Here is an 18,160-nt window from a genome sequence, read left to right as displayed (position 1 = left end):
AAAAAAAAATCTTGGCTGAAGCCAAGATTTCTGTAGAATAAAGGACATGGAAGGAAAGAGGTTCCCAAACGCCATCAAAGTGCAAATCCTACTTTCTGAACAGAAAGATACATATTCCAGGTCTGCGTGGCTTTTAAAAAAATAATGAATAAGTATACTAAGAACCACCGAGCAGAGTTGTTTGAGCTCTGGACAACAATTTTGGAGATCAGGGTTTGAACTCTGCTTAACCACAGAAATCCACTGAGCGATACTTTCTCAACCTCAGGGGAACACAAGGACAACCCCTCAAAACAAATCTTGACATGAAAACCGTTTTAGGATTACGATACATCAGAACTGATTTGGAGGGAAACAACAACAACATAAGTCCTTATCAGTGGTAACGCAGGCACAGAACTGGACTTCTAACTGCAGGCTATCCCACTGTATGGATCATGAGATACAGCAGCTTGCGGGCTTTGTTCCAAGAACACAATCTTACATTTGACTTTGCCACCATTCCAGCACTGCTAGATAAAACCTATGCTGTTGTTACTGTAAGCAGTTCTGCCCACCATTCCTGGAAGGTAGAGAACACAGCTGCAGGAAGGACAGCAAGACATTTATTGGTTTGTAAAGAGTAAGGCTGTTCTTCCATCAAAAGGTCAGAATAGCAAAGCAAATAGCGACTCCAGAGGAAACAGAAGCCAAAAGAAAATATTACAGCTCTTCTATAAAAGGAACCATCTGCAAATAATGACTGCTATTTTTCTTTGAAGACGTCCCATTTTTATTAACCTCAAGACCAAGCGCTGTTCTTTAAAAGGCAATGCATTCCTTTCAAGCATGAAAGAAAACGAAAACCAAAGTAACTTGTGATAAAGATTATGAACTTGATTTTTAGAATAAGCATGGCATCAGCGCTGAATGTGGAACAGCAATGGGGAACTATTAGGGGGCCACACTCCCAACCTCAAGAGCCTACCCTTTCAGGGGTCTATACTTCTACCCACCCCCCATAATATTTGATTTTGCTCCCTAATATCCTCCTACAAGTCATAGGGGAAATTTCACAATATTTTGGGCTTCTCCGGACCATTTTAGAACCAGGACCAGCCTTTTTCTCCAACCAGAAGTGATCTACTCACATTTGCATGTTTTCGAACTGCTAGGTTGGCAGAAGCTGGAGCTAACAGCAGGAGCCCATCCCACTCCCCAAATTCGAACCTCCAACCTTTCAGTCAGGAAGTTCAGCAGCTCAGCTGTTTAACTCACTGTGCCAACAGAGGCTCCATTCCAATTACAGCACAGGTGTATGTTGTGCCATAGCTGCCTATTAAGGTCATGTTTGGCCCACAACAAGCCACAAAGGGACTGGCACCCTCCCATGTGGTTTACACTTATGAGCCTCATTGATTCATTCAAACCTGGCTCAATGGCAGTCCAAGAGGCCCAGATCATTTTGAAGGGAGAAGCGCCACCACTTTAGCCATGCTCCCCTCTAAACCCAAGAAGGCAACAATTTTGCCCTCCTCCACTTGGGAATCATGAGATTCCCAAGTGGAAGTTATCCAACTGAAGTGTGCCATTCCAAGGGGTTATCAGAGATGGAAATGTTGACATGCTGGAGTGTGTCCAGAAGAGAGCGATTAAAACGAACAGGGACCTGGAGAACAAGCCCTATGAGGAGCGGCTTAAATTGCCGGGCATGTTTAGCCTGCAGAAGATAAGGCCGAGAGGAGTCCTGGTGGCCATGTATAAATATGTGAAGGGAAGTCATAGGGAGGAGGAAACAAGTTTGTTTTCTGCTGCCCTGGAGACTAGGACGCAGAAGCACTGCTTCAAATGTCAGGAAAGGAGATTTCACCTAAACATTAGGAAGAACTTCCTAACTGTGAGAGCTGTTGAAGCAAGTCTCCAGGGCAGCAGAAAACAAGCTTGCTCCCTCCTCCCTATGACTCTCCCTCACATATGTATACATGTTTCTCCTTCTCTTCTGCAGGCTAAACATGCTCAGCTCTTTAAGCCACTCATCCCATGGCTTGTTCTCCAGATCCTTGATCATTTTATCTGCACTTCTCTGGACACATTCCAGCTTGTCAACATCTCCCTTCAAATGGAGTGCCCAGAATTGGATGCAGTGTGATTCCAGGTGTGGTCTGACCAAGGCAGAATAGAAAGGCAGCATGACTTCCCTGGATCTAGACTAGTGGTTCTCAACCTGTGGGTCCCCAGATGTTTTGGTCTTCAACTCCCAGAAATCCTAAATGCTGGTAAACAGGCTGGGATTTCCGGGAGTTGTAGACCGAAACACCTGGGGACCCACACTATAGACCTGGGGTCCTCAAACTAAGGCCCGGGGGCTGGATATGGCCCTTCAGGGTCATTTACCAGGCCCTCGCTCAGGGTCGACCTAAGTCTGAAATGATTTGAAAGCATACCACCACAACCACTACCACCACCACCACCCCCCTAGCACATCAGCCAAAAGCATGCCCACACTTCCCATTGAAATACTAATAAGCTTATATTTGTTAAAATTGTTCTTAATTTTAATTATTGTATTGTTTTAAGTGTTTTTTGCACTACAAATGAGATATGTGCAGTGTGCATAGGAATTCATTCATTTTTTTTTTCAAATTATAATCTGGCCCTCCAACAGTTTGAGGGACTATGACCCGGCCCTCTGTTTAAAAAGTTTGGGGACCCCTGCTATAGGCACTACACTTTGACCTAGACACTATACTCTTATTTATGCAGGCCAAACTCCCATTGGCTTTTTTTGCCGCTGCATGACATTGCTGGCTCATGTTTAACTTGTTGGCCACAAGGACTCCAAGATCTTTTTTTCACATGTACAGTGTTCCCTCGCTACTTCGCGGTTCGTCAGAAGGGAATGCTACTGGAACATGGCCAGACAGCCAGAAAATCTCCCAGCAACCCAAACAAACAAAATCTTTACTACGATCATAAGCCAGCATAAGCATTCATATTATATGCACGCAGCGGAGGCTCAAAAAACTAGGGAACATCAAAAGAGAATTGTGGACTCGCTGTTTTGCAGATTTCAAAAAATATTAATTTAAAATATATATCATGGTATTTTTGCTATTTTGTGGGGTTTGCTGCTGCCACCGCTACTCTACAAGGCGCTTTCCCTCCTCAGTCCTCCCTCCCTCCAGCCCTGAAGGGCCTTTCCTTCACATTATTTTAAGTTTATAAAGACTTAAGAGTGTAGAACTACTAAAATAATGCACAAATAATAAAATAAATAGAGTATCCCTACATCACGGTTTTCACTTATTGGAGGAAGTCCTGGAACCAATTTAATTTCCTTTCTGTAATGTGAAAAGGGCACGGAGAAGAAGCGGGTGTTTAGCATGAAAGTGGCCTTCCTTTTCTGGGCTGCCTTTCCACAACTTCCTCTCTATGGGCAGGCCTCCAGGTGTTTTGGACTGCAACTCCCACCGTTCCTAACAACCTCAGGCCCTTTCCTTTTCCCCCTCTGCCACTGACGCTGTTAGAAATGCTGGGAGTTGCAATCCAAAAGTCCTGGAGGGCCTGAGGCTGTTAGGAATGGTGGGAGTTGCAGTCCAAAGCACCTGGAGGGCCTGAGGCTGTTAGGAATGGCGGGAGTTGCAGTCCAAAAGACCTGGAGGGCCTGGGGCTGTTAGGAATGGTGGGAGTTGCAGTCCAAAACACCTGGAGGGCCCGGGGCTGTTAGGAATGGTGGGAGTTGCAGTCCAAAGCACCTGGAGGGCCTGGGGCTATTAGGAATGGTGGGAGTTGCAGTCCAAAAGACCTGGAGGGCCTGGGGCTGTTAGGAATGGTGGGAGTTGCAGTCCAAAACACCTGGAGGGCCTGAGGCTGTTAGGAATGGTGGGAGCTGCAGTCCAAAACACCTGGAGGGCCCAAGTTTACCCATACCTAGTCTACACTGGAGAATTAACGCAGTTTGATTCCACTTGAACTGCCATGGCTCAATGCTACGGAGTCCTGGGGTTTGTGGTTTGGCTCATGGCTCAAGACCTTGGGAAACTACAACTCCCACCAGCCATGGCAGCTATTGTGGAGTCAAACTGCACTAATTCTATAGTGTAGGCACTCCCTCCAGGCCTCACTCAATAACCACAGGTCAGCTGCAGTAGAAACCAATGCGGAATAAGAGCGTGATAACAGTAGGGCTCCCGGAAGTGGGTCGAGCAGGAAACAGAAAGAAGCGGGGAAATGGAAAGTGGAGGAGGAGGAGGGAAAGGGAAGACTCACCTGCCCAAGCCTCGCGCCGACCCCAAGGCACGAGTTTCCCGGGGCTGCTTCACCCGCCCCCTCCCCTCGAGTTAAATCCCCGCAGTTCCGAGCCTCTCATTGGTCCCGACGCATTCTATTTGGCAAGGTCGGTTCCGCCCCGGCGCGCCGTGCCATTGGTCCCAAGCAGCTGCCAATCAGATGGCTTCCCAATGAAAAGGAGAAGCACAGCCCTAGCCGACCAATAGGGACCCCATCCTCATGTAGGTTTAAAGAGCCGGGCTTTAAGTAGAGAAGGAAGGGAAGTTGCGGTATTTAAATCAGCGCGAGGAGCTCGGTTGTGACATTGCAAGTGCATCTACACAGTAGAATCAATGCAGTTTGGACCCACTTTAACTGCCTTGGCACAATGCTGTGAAGTCCAGGGATTTCTAATTTTGGTGGGGCTAATGACCATGTCAAAATACAACTAAGCCATAACAATTAAAGTAGTGCCAAACTGCTTTAATTCTAGGTTCTTGTGGGTTTTTTCGGGCTATAGAGGCATTCTCTTCTGACGTTTCGCCTGCATCTATGGCAAGCATCCTCAGAGGTAGTGAGGTCTGTTGGACTTAGGACAATGGGTTTATATATCTGTGGAATGGCTGGGGTGGGGCAAGGAGCTCTTCCCTGCTGCAGTTAGGTGTGAATGTTTAGCTGATCACCTTCATTAGCATTTGAAGGCCTGCCTGAGCCTGGGAAAATCTCTTGCTGGGAGGTGTTAATCTGTGCCTGGTTGTTTCCTCTCTGTTGTTTTGCTGTTGTAATTTTAGAGTTTTTTTAATACTGGTAGCCAGATTTTGTTCATTTTCATGGTCTCTTCCTTTCTGTTGAAATTGTCCACATGCTTGTGGATTTCAATGGCTTCTTATTTCATGGTCTCTTCCTTTCAACAGAAAGGAAGAGACCATGAAAATGAACAAAATCTGGCTACCAGTATTAAAAAACTAAAATTACAACAGCAAAACAACAGAGAGGAAACAACCAGGCACAGATTAACACCTCCCAGCAAGAGATTTTCCCAAGATCAGGCAGGCCTTCAAATGCTAATGAAGGTGATCAGCTGAAACATTCACACCTAACTGCAGCAGGGAAGAGCTCCTTGCCCCACCCCAGCCATTCCACAGATATATAAACCCATTTTTCCTACTTCCAACAGACCTCACTACCTCTGAGGATGCTTGCCATAGATGCAGGCGAAACGTCAGGAGAGAATGCCTCTAGAACATGGCTCTATAGCCCGAAAAAACCCACAAGAACCTAGTGATTCTAGCCATGAAAACCTTCGACAATACATTGCTTTAATTCTACTGTGTGGATGCACCCAAGGTTGTGGAATTCAAAGGGACTGTTGTATTATTCTGGAATAATGGCATAGACCCCATTCTTAGCTACTATGGCTCAATGTTATGGAATTGATACATAATATAATGTATATATTGTATATAATATCATGTATAATCTTGTTGTTGTTGTTCATTCATTCAGTCGTCTCCGACTCTTCGTGACCTCATGGACCAGCCCACGCCAGAGCTCCCTGTCGGCCGTCACCACCCACAGCTCCTTCAAGGTCAGTCCAGTCACTTCAAGGATGCCATCCATCCATCTTGCCCTTGGTCAGCCCCTCTTCCTTTTGCCTTCCACTTTCCCCAGCATCATTGTCTTCTCTAGGCTTTGCTGTCTCCTCATGATGTATAATCTTATATAAATGTATAACCTTATATAAATAATCTTTAATAATTTAATAATAATTTATAGAAATAATTTAAGTGATATCAAACTGCAGTAGTTTTAGAGTGTAGATGCATCTGTGATCCAACAGAAGTTGGACACTAGGTTGTGGATGGGTGTCTTAGCCTTCCATCTACACTGCCATATAATGCAGCTTGAAATGTATTAAACAGTCAGTGTAAACTCATATAATGGTATTCTGTTTAGTTAAACTGCATTATAGTTTGTGTGTGTGTGTGTGTGTGTGTGTGTGTGTGTGAGGAGCGACTTGAGAAACTGCAAGTCGTTTTTGGTGTGAGAGAATTGGCTGTCTGCAAGAACATTGCCCAGGGAACACTTTGAAGCTTTACCATCATGTGGGAGGCTTCTTTTATGTCCTCGTATGAGAAGCTGGAGCTGACAGATGGGAGCTCACCCCACTCCCCCACTGCACCACCTAGGGCTCCTGCATTAAACTGACCATAGCTGTATAGATGGGTCCTTAGAAGCATTGTCCTTTGAAATATTTTACAACACAGCCTGATCCTCTGTGTGCCCACTGAGAATAGATTCTCTCTTAAGAAGCCTCACACCAAACAGATTACGAAAACTAATTAAATTGGGTTTTAAGAACACTCTTTGCTTTACCAGCATTTGAGCACAGAATCTGTCTCCTAGCCCAGTATTGGGATTAGGAACCTGTAAAATGGTGTGTCTCCCTGCTTTGCCTTCCCATTCTGCCATACCAAACATATTTTATCTACTATGGAAACAAATGTATATAACAATAAACCCAGAAAGGTACTCCATTCGCCTCTTTTACACCCCATGAAAGCTTTCAATATCTGACGTCCTGTCAATCTGCTGAAAACAGAATCTCTAATACACATCTGTTTAGAAGATTGCAGACTGAGAGACCATTCACATGCTACTTCCTTATTATATCACATGCCAAGCATCTGATCCTAGAAGAGATATCATTATTGTTTCCAGCCATCCTTTGATTCATGTTGTCAGTCATCCTGGTTGGGTCTTTAAATGTTGGACTAAACTGTAGCATTCTATGCCTATTTAGAGGGCAGATTAAAAAGTAAACCAGGTAACTTTTACTAATTTTTACCAATTTAAATGAATGAATGAATGAAACTTTATTTATATCTCACCTTATCTCCCTGAAGGGACTCACAACAAAATATACAGTGGCTCACAACAAAATATACAATGGCAAACCTTCAGTGCAAACAATAATATATAAACAAATCAGAAACTCCTCCATAAATTGTAAAACAAATAAGTAAACAATATGTAACACAATACACATAATTACAAACATATTAAGTCCTTAAAATCTCATTTAAAAGCTCTAAGATTGGGCTAAAATTGTTGGAGGGGAGGGATGGTGAACTGCAGATTAACAAAGCTGATATTAGCAGCTAGGCGAGAGCGCATATAGATGTATTTAATCCTCCTCCTCCATACTGCAATTTCTGGAAGGCAGGTTGAACATCCCTTACTAGAAATGCTTGGGACCAGCTCTACTCCCAGCTCCAAACTGCTTCTTGGGTCCCGAGTAGACCTACCAGTCAAGGCTTTGTAGATTCTCCAGCTGGAGTCCTTTGGAACTGTTTCCCCTGGAATTTCCCCCAGATGCTGTGAGAAACGACGCTTCTCTACAGGTGGAGCTAATCCACATCCTGTAGCTAAGCTTTCCAATGCAAGACTGACCTAAAATGGCTCCCTCTCCTCCCAGAGCCCTGGGGAAAGGGTGGAACCAAAACTTAACAATGATTGATGGGTCATTGGCCTTATAATTGCAAACCAAGGGAAGCCACCTTATTGCAAAATGCATGGAACTTTGGAATACATGCAAATACTCAAAGAAAGAAAAGGATGTTGGAGCTTTTGGTACAGCCGTACCAGCAGTGATTATGGCTATATTTATTTGTTACCCATACAACAAAGCTAAAATATATCAATATAAAACACACTGAATAAAATATATAGATCAAAACACACCATTATTAAAATAACATACAGTAAATACAGGGTACAAAAATCAACATGCATATCCAAAACCCGTGATTCAAAGTTGACTGTGTAGGCCTGCTAGAAGAGATGGGTCTTCACTTGGGTTTTAAATTCTTATAGCTTGTGTAGCTTTCTTGTAAACTGGTGTTTTGTAAATCAGTGTTTTGATGCACTTAGAGGTTGATGAGTCAGATAATTGACAGATAATAAAACATTGCTTACTGGATAGTCAGTGCTTTATAGTGGTTCAAGAGTAAGGCTCTAGAAGACCAGAGTTGGGATTTCCTCCCAGCAGTGGAAACCTACTGGGAGATCTTGGGCAAATCACACTCTCTCAGCCTTAGAGGAAGGCAATGACAAACCTCTTCTGAATAAATGTTGCCAACAAAACCCTAGGATTGAGCTGTGCTAAGACAGAATTGGCTGAAAGGCACCAAACAATTTGCTACTTTTTCTTGATACCTAAAATCTGCTGATTGAGATGGATAACCCTTATAAAATAGGTAATGATAAATATTGTATACCTGTGTGCATGCTTATTTTCAATGGAAACATCTTCTGACTGCACGGGACAAAAGGGAATTTCCATCAGAATATGACATGCTCTGACAGAAAACAGAAGAGGAGTTTAAAAGCCAGTGTCACTGAAGTCTTAAATACAACCTCAAAATAACCTAGTATGTTGTAAAGCCAAATCCAACTGAAACAATAACAAAGTATCTGGCACATGATAGTTCTTATGACATGAAAAAGACAGGTAAACTGTGGTCGCCAGAAGTTTTGGATGACAGCCCCTGATTGAAGATTACATTGTTTAGTGTGTATGGGAGATAACTGCTCCTGGTTATGCCCCTTTCTGGTTTTCATCACTTTCCATCTGATGAAATCCATAAAGGTTTATGCACTTTTAATTTTAGAGATGTCACAACATTCATTGTTGTTTTTCTATAATGGATTGATATGGCTACCCTACCTGAAATTAATACTGTTAAAGCTCCGCTGCTGTATACATCTCAGAGCAAATCCCCTCTTAACAAATCTCACCAAGGCTTTAGGGTCATTTTGAAGCCCAGTCTACACTGCCATATAAAATCGAGATTATCTGTGTCGAACTGGATTATCTGGTAGTGTACACTCATATAATCTAGTTCAAAGCAGAAAATGTGGATTATCTACTTTGATAATCTGGATTATTTGGCAGTGTAGAAGAGGCCTAAGTCTTAAAGGTCTTGAATACTCACAACAGCAACATTTGTATTGCATGGATAGCCTGCCACATACTTCTAACAAAAAGCTGTAGCTAAATCCAGGCCTTGCAGCTTCAACCAACATTGCTTAACAATCAGCCTGAAGCTGAGTTTTAACCATTCAAAAGCTTACATATTTTATGGTTTTTCAGTTCTAATCAAGATATTATCAGAGTTTTTTTCTTTCTTATGTAAGACCGTTCCCTTTGTGTTTTGTATCCAGGATAAAAAAATTGCACGAATAATATTAATACAAAGGATTGATGTGGGTTTTCCAGGCTGTATGGCCATGTTCCAGAAGCATTCTCTCTTGACGTTTCACCCATATCTATGGCATATCTTCAGAGGTTGTGAGGCCTGTTGGAAACTAAGCAAGTGACACTTTATATATCTGTGGAATGTCCAGGCTACACAGAACAGCCATTGAAATCCACAAGCATGTGGACAATTTCAACAGAAAGGAAGAAACCATGAAAATGAACAAAATCTGGCTACCTGTATTTAAAAAAACCCTCTAAAATAAGGACAGTAAATAAAGAGCTGCACTAAAAAAACCTGGGAAATTCCAGAAAAGAATCAATCAGGGCCAACTAACACCTCCTAACAAAGGATTCCCCAGGCAGCAACCAGCCAGGCTTTGAAGCTACAAGGCCATTAAATGCTAATCAAGGTAGCCAATTGCAACATTCACACTTGCCTCAAGCAGGCAAGAGTTCTTTCTCCCATTCTGGGCAACCCCATAGCAATTCAGTGATTCCAACCATGAAAGCCTTCGACAACATATTAATACAATTATTCCTCCCTTCACATCATTGCCACTTATCCAGTCTCAGTTTTGCTACCAAATAGAGACAGCATTCAGGCTCACGATATTCAAATTAATAATTGAAAATTAAAGAAAAATGTACATCTAATGTATCTTATGACCTGTTTTTTTTTCTGTTGTGAGAGTAATATTGAAAATGGGACACTAGGGGGAGGAAGCTTTCTATGGATTGATATTTGAGGCACAACAGAAGATAGATTGACAGCGGTTTAGCCTAGTCCAAAATCCACAAAGCAGTGATGTGTTCTAACTTTTTCCAGATGTAACACTACAGAGACCTTTTGAGAAATGCTGTGCTCTCTGCTTAAGAAAGGCAGCTTCACTGATCTAGGCAAATTATCCCATGTAAGTTTATAAGCAGATAGTTCCATGCAAGGCTTTTTAATGGAAGTTACTTTGTCACTGCTAATGGATTTGAAAGTTATTGCCTGTATTTCACTACAATTTGACCCCATCCTCACCTGGCCAAGGGTGGATTTACACTGTAGAAATAATGAAGTTTGACACCATTTAACTGCCATCATGGCTCAATGCTATGCAATCCTGGAAGTTGTAGTTTTATGATGTCTTTAGCCTTCTCTGCCAAATAGGCTGGTTCCTCATCAGACTATAAATCTCAGAAAAATGTACATCTGATGTATCTTATGACCTGCTTTTTTCTGTTGTTAGAGTAATATTGAAAATGGAACACCGAGTCATGCAGTTAAAGTGGGGTCAAACTGCATTAATTCCATAGTATAGGTGCACCCCAAGAAGGAAAATGTCATTTACTTGCATTAATATCCCTCTGGTTTCTTAATTGACAACAGAAGTACCATCTGAGACAAAATGAAGGTGTTTCACTCTAACACCATCACTTTTCTCCTGTAAGATTTTTCATGTCTTACCCTGATGAAAAAGCCAATGAAACTTTTAAAGCAGACATGGGAAAATTTTGACCCTTCGGGTATTTTGGACTTCAACTCCCACAATTCCTAACAGCTTACTGGCTGTTAGGAATTGTGAGAGTTGAAGTCCAAAACACCTGGAGGGCCAAAGTTTGCCCATGCCTGATCTAAAGCTTGCATAATGCATTTTAGATTGCTTAATAAAAGATTCACTGTTTTGTGGATTTTGCTGGATTCTGCTGCCTGGCCAAGACAGCCACCCCTCAGTACGTCTTCTGTTTAGCCTATCTTACTTTGAGCTCTGCTGCTTTAAAGTTCAAACTAAGAGCAAACAAATGTCACGGCCATTCTGTGCAATTCTCAGCTGTATACCCATTGTTTGAATTTGGAAGTTAATCAGTTTAATTGTTCAGAAAACAGTGTTGTAAGTTGGAAGTAGTAAATCTGATCTTACTGCTTTCTGAAACACAAATCTGATCCTGCTGACTGTAGAAAAGGTTTTATTTCTCTACAAGCCTTTTTGATTCTTTGGTTCCTTTCTATGGTGCTTCTGATAAGATTGCTTTACATAGAGCTTTGAGGAAAGAAAGAGATGGGTCTGAAACCTTTTAGATATTTTTTCTAATGGAGGAACCTGACTACCTATAATTGTTTGGGTAGGTGGGTTGGGGAATGGGTGAGTGCCTATGTTGGTTGATAGAAAGAAAAAGGTTGACATCTTTGAAGAGTCCTTCTCAAGCATGCGTGTTCCAATGTGACGGTAGCGTTTCTAACATGGGTTAGTTATGGAAATGCCTCTTGATTCTTTGGGCCCTTCCACACAGCCCTATATCCCAGAATATCAAGGCAGAAGATCCCACAATATCTGCTTTGAACTGGGCTACTCGAGAACGGAAAATGGAATGTTGGCGGGCAGGAAAAGAGAGTTAAAGATGGGCTCAAAGCCAACCTTACAAACTTTGGCATAGACACTGAGAACTGGGAAGCCATGGCCCTTGAGCATTCCAGCTGGAGATCAGTTGTGATCAGCAGTGCTGTAGAATTTGAAGAGTCACGAATGGAGGGCGAAAGAGAGAAACGTGCCAAGAGGAAGGCGCGTCAAGCCAACCCCGACCGGGAACGCCTTGCACCTGGAAATCAATGCCTTCACTGCAGGAGAACATGCAGATCAAGAATAGGGCTCCACAGTTACCCACCGCCAGTACAGCGATCTTGTAAGACAATCCTACTCAGACAACGAGGGATTGCCTAAGTAAGTAAGTAAGTAACTCAGGTAATGTGGGATTTCCTGCCTTGATATTCTGGGATATAAGGCTGTGTGGAAGGCCCCCTTGATAGCAAACAAAAAGGAGGAAACAATGAAAATGAACAAAATCTGACTTCCAGTATTTAAAAAACTCTAAAATCAGGACAATAAATAAAGAATAACACTAAAAAAAAAAAAAACCAGGAGAGTTCCAGAAAAGAATCAATCAGGGCCAGCTAACACATCCCAACAAAGGATCCCCCGGTCAGCAATCAGCCAGGCTTCGAAGCTGCAAGGCCATTAAATGATAATCAAGGTAGCCAATTGCAACATTTACAGTTGCCTCAAGCAGACAAGAGTTCTTTCTCCCACCCTGGACATTTCACAGATATATAAACCTCACTTGCCTAGTTTGTAACAGACCTCACAACCACTGAGGATGCCATAGATGCCATAGATGTGGATGAAACATCAGGAGAGAATGCTTCTGGAACATGGCCATACAGCCCAGAAAACTCATAGGAACCAATAGTATTACAGGTTGAATACCCTTTTTTAAAAATGCTTGTGACCACACTGAATATTTTTTTCAGATTTTGGAATGCCTATATTTGCACATATGTACGTAATGATGTATCTACAGAAACTAAAAACATTAAATGCACCATAAATAACGATAAAATGTGATAACCTGCTGACTTGGCAGTGCTCATGATGTTCCCCAACCACAGCACTATTCATGCCAAAATAAATGTTAAAATGATTTGCAGGAGAGATGCCATGTGCTAAAAAGCACCTCTTTTGGGATTAACACTGACCAACTATCTTTGGCTATTAACATGATATATCCTGAGGAATTGAGCTATTAATAACCCAAGTTCCTGAGAAAGAAATAGTCACACCTAACCATTTGTAACAAGAAGACTGTTGTTATAACAGCTTTTATGTCTGGGTAGGGAATATTTGGCTCATTATATGTTTTGGACTTAGCTTCTAGAAGTTTAAATGAAAGGTGGTAAGAAACTGGAACCTGTAGTCTAAAACATTTGGCAAGCTAATTAATCCTTAATCCAGCTTTATAGGATCACAAAGGATGTAGTTGTTGATTTCACAAATATTATCACAAGGCATAGAGCTGTTACAAACTGACCAGTCACTCCGAGTAGAGATGGTAACCAAATAAAAAATACAGTTTTTCTATCAATTTGTGGTCAAATAAAATTAAAGTTACTCTTTAATCCTACACAGCATCCACAAATTGATTCAAAATCTTCCTTGTTTTCTTTCATATTTGGTTTGTAGAGATAGTGTAGGGGAGATGGGCCACAAATTGTCTAGGTTTGACATCCAATAAGAGGAAAAAAGTAGTTGACATTTCAGGTTTGGGTTACTGTGGGTTTTTCAGGCTGTATGGGCATGTTCCAGTAGCATTCTCTCCTGACGTTTCACCTTTATCTGTGGCAAGCATCTTCAGAGGTTTTGTTCAGAGATCTGTTGGAAATGAGATGAATGAACTATTATCTGTGGCATGTCCAGGGCGGGAGAAAGAACTCTTGTCTGAAGCAAGTGTGAATGCTTTCCACAAATGTAGGCGAAATCCTACATCTGTCAGAAGAGAATGCTTCTGGAATGTCAGAAGAGAATGCTTCTGGAACATGGCCATACAGCCTGAAAAACCCACAGCAACCCAAACCTGAAATGTCAGCTGCTGGTTTTGTCAGCACCTTTCTCTGAAATATAGCCTACAGCACCTGAAATTTGTTGGCAGTTTTCTATCCAAATACTAACGAAGGCTGATCCAAGATCAGGTGAGATCTAGTGACTTTAGGATATCTAGGGATAAGTAGAAAACAAAATGAGTACAAGCAGTCCCTGAGTTACAAACATCTAACTGGCAAATGACTGATAGTTAAGCAGAGGGGTGAGACAACAGGAAGTGAGAGAAATCTCCCCCTCGGAAGGTAAGTTCACTCGTGAAAGAGTTATCATGGAGAAAAGGTGTCTCCACTGAAGCTTTCTCACCAATCCTTGTTTCCACAAGAAGACAAAATTTTCAAAATCCAATTCTCACAGGGACAGAAAGTGAGGTGAAATCTTCTGAACAGGGGAACAGACAGCAAAATGAACACCGCTATCCAAAACTATATAATATATATTTTTGGCTGGACTAGTTACACTTCAAAATGTACCTATTCCAACTTCAATGCAAATTCAACTTAAGAATAAGCTACCAAACATATCGTGTTCGTAACTTGGAGACTGCCTGTACAAATAATACAAGCCAACTATGAGGAATTTACCCTTTAATTCATTCAAAAATCCATGCTTTAAAATCACATTTCCTTATTTGAAGCGACCAGGAGTTAATTCCTATCTGGAGGAAGGGGAGTGCCTATCCTCTTCAGTTCCTTTTCTTTTTTGCTGAACTAAAGTAGAAAACGCAGGCCCATTTTTGGGATTTTTCCCTCTATTGGGCCAAATCATTCAGTCACAGGAGTTAATGAGCATTTCAATTTGAGATTATCTAACTTCTATTTTATGAAATTCTTTTCAGGGTGGGGAAGCTGTGACCTTTCAGATGTTGTTGGGACTTGAACATATATCAGCCTCATCCTTCAAGACCAATTATCAGAGACGATGGGAGTTGGAACGGAAAAGACAACATCTGCAGAGCCTCGCCCAGGCATAGTTTAGACAAATTGTAGCCCTCCAGATTTTGTTGGACTGCAACTCCCATCATGTTATATAATTGGCTATGTTGACCAGAGCTGAGAGGAAGAGCAGATCTTAACCTCTGCTTTAGATCAATGAGAAACTACAATGACAATTAGAGGGGATGCTCTCTCCCTCTCTCTCTAAGGCCCCTTCTGCAATGCCATATAAAATCCAAATTATCTGCTTTGAACTGGATTATATGGCAGTGTAGACTCTTATAATCCAGTTCAAAGCAGATTATCTGATTTGAGAGTCCCAGTCCAACAATCAAACTATTGTACTATTGTCCAATAAAAATATATCTATTTTGGTGGAAAGGGCGGGTGTCTTCTTAGGGATCATTAGGAAGGAATTCAAAATAAAATCAGTATCATAATGCCTTTTTAGAAATCTGTAGTGCAATAACCTTTGGAATCCTACATACATGTCTGGTCACCACACCTTAAATGGACATTTAAGATTAGGTCCACACAAAAAGCCCAACTAAAATAATAAAAGTGCAGAAACAATGCCTCTGTTTGATAAATAATGTTTTAAGACTTTTAATTAAGAAAAAAAACTGAATAAGCAAGGGAGGAGGGAGATATGATATGATAAAAGCTGCAAAAATTGTTTGGATAAAGAAGAATAAAATCCCACATTATCTGCTTTAAACTGGGATATATGGCAGTGTGGACTCCAATAGTCCGGTTCAAAGCAGATATGGTGGGTTATTCTGCCTTGATATTCTGGGTTATATGGCTGTGTGGAAGGACCCAGAGGGATCTATTGACTTCTACTTGTATAAAACCAGAACATTCCAATGAAGCTGAATGGGAAGAGATTTGCAACAGAGAAGAGGAAGTACTTTTTCCATAAAGCATGCAGTCACACGATGGAATTTGCTGCCACAAGACCTAATGACATGCTGCCAACTTGGACAGCTTTGAAAAGGGATTAAACAAATTCACGGAGGATATGGTTACAAAATGGCTACTAGCTATATAATGCTGGCTGGATATTATCTCCAACATCAGAAGCTTCCGAGTGCCAGCTTCTGAAGAACATAAGTAGGCGGCTCTTAGTAAGCTTCTGTTTTTTTGTGTGAGGACCGAATATAAGAGTAGATAGGGCTTTTGTTTTGTCTTCTGTTCCCCTCTATAAAACAGAATCCAAAATTACCCAGGGGCCAACATTTCATATCATGAGTGATGATATTGGGAAACTGTCTCTCATTCCCATCCCTGTTCCTGCATAAGAGGTACTTATGATAGTTCCAGGAAAAACATATGTACTCCAATCCCAATAGCACAAATTGTGAGTATGAAAAAATGATGATAAAAGATGAGCTAAGGTGGAGCCCCCGGTAGTGGGTTAAACCTCTGACCTGCTGAGCTTGTTGACCGAAAGGTCACAGGTTCAAATCCAGGGAGCGGCATGAGCTTCCGCTGTCAACCCCAGCTTCTGCCAACCTAGCAGTTCGAAAACATGCAAATGTGAGTAGATCAATAGGTACCACTCTGGTAGGAAGGTAACGGCACTCCATGCAGTCATGTTGGCCATATGACCTTGGAGGTGTCTACGGACAATGCCGGCTCTTTGACTTAGAAATGGAGATAAGCACCACACCCCAGAGTTGGACACAACTAGACTTAATGTCAGGGGAAAACCTTTACCTTTTTAAGATGCATGTGTGACACAGTGTACAAAAAGGAGCTATAGTATATTATATATAGTGCATCATTGTTCTAGTGGTCAGTCATGGACTGGTCAGTGTTAGATTGCCTGAATGCAAGTAGGCCCTGTTAAACATTAGGCAATCCACTGTTGAAGCTGCAAGGCCATTCAGTGCTAATCAAGGTGGCCAACTCTTGCCTCAAACAGACAAGAGTTCTTTCTCCCACCCTGGACATTCCGCAGATAAATAAACCTCACTTGCCTAGTTTCCAACAGACCTCACAACCTCTGAGGATGCCTGCCATAGATGCAGGTGCAACATCAGGAGAGAATGCTTCTGGAACATGGTCACACAGCATGGAAAACTCACAGCAACCCAATCCACCATTTATTTCAAATTTGAAAAATATGTAAAAATTCAATTATAACAATCTGTAATATGTACAATATCTGTATACTGTAATTACTTTAAAATATTTATTCATTTATTTATTTAGTGCATTTATATACTGCTTTTCTTACCCCTGGGGGAGACTCAAAGTGGTGTAAAACAAGTATTGTTTAAAATGTAACGTTTTAATGAATTGTTTTAAATGTATTTTCATGAATGTGGATGGCACTGAACGAGTGCCTGTTGTGAAGCCGCCCTGAGTCCCCCCTCAAGAATGAGAAGGATGGGGTACAAATGTACAAAATAAATAAATAATGGCAAAATTCAATACCAACGTATATACAATACATTAAACCTTAACTATACATTAAACCTTAAAATCATATTAAACACAGAACATAAACAGACATATAAAATTAAAATATAGAATTAAAACATCTTAATATAGCATTAAAATCCAAAATCTGAAAAAAATATACATTTATTTTTAAATCATTGTAATTGTTCCTTTTTCCCTACTTACATATTTTTTCAAATGTCATTTATTTCTTATGATAGACAAAGGTGAGCTCCTTTTGTCTCATGGCAGCCAATATTTTTAGACCCCGACCAGATTGCTGGTAGTGATGTGTCTTCAAGTTGTTTCTGACGTATGTCGCTCCTAAAGTGAACATATCACAGGGTTTTCTAGGCTTGGGAGTGTGTGATATACCCAAGGTCACTCAGTGAATTTTCAAACCCTAGCCTCCAGAGTCATAATAGTGTAATGCTCATACAACTACACCACGCTGGATCTCACAATGAGAGGTACACAAATGCATTTACATATCTTTGAAAATCTATTCCCTGACATAGATCTATCTATGTTTATATCAATATACCAAATGCTGGGGGTTGAAATTAGATATCCACAGCTCCCACAGTTCATGCCATGTGTTGTGAGCACAATGCATTACTCATTGCTGACTGTACAAGTTGGCTCCCGCCAAGAGTGCAACCTGTACAGTTACAATCTGTCTGAACAGAAGGAATAGCATCTGCCTTTGCTTTCCCTCTTAGGATATGAGACAAGCAATGGGTGAGTAGGTGGAGTAAAGTGGGGTGCTCCTTGCCGGCTGGATAATTGTTGTGCCCAGCAGACTGGTAACCAAAGCAACAGCCTCTTGTTTTATCAGAAAAAAAGAAAAA

The 18,160-nt window shown here is 41.4% G+C and overlaps 1 protein-coding gene across 2 annotated transcripts in view; it reads right to left on the bottom strand.

Moving 5' to 3' along the window:
- The window catches only part of PSEN2 (presenilin 2), a 30,442-nt gene extending 26,086 nt beyond the window's left edge, over nt 1-4,356 (bottom strand). Inside the window, exon 1 of one of the 2 annotated variants that reach the window (XM_060754167.2) lies at nt 4,249-4,356. The gene's annotated coding sequence lies outside the window, so the exon portion shown is untranslated. The remainder of the gene's footprint in view (nt 1-4,248) is intronic. The other variant, XM_060754166.2, reaches the window with a different exon arrangement.
- Between the last annotated feature and the right edge of the window lie 13,804 nt (nt 4,357-18,160).

Source organism: Anolis sagrei, chromosome 1 (genome assembly GCF_037176765.1).
Source record: "Anolis sagrei isolate rAnoSag1 chromosome 1, rAnoSag1.mat, whole genome shotgun sequence".
Lineage (NCBI taxonomy): Eukaryota > Metazoa > Chordata > Lepidosauria > Squamata > Dactyloidae > Anolis > Anolis sagrei.
This window is presented reverse-complemented; position numbering and strand designations above follow the sequence as displayed.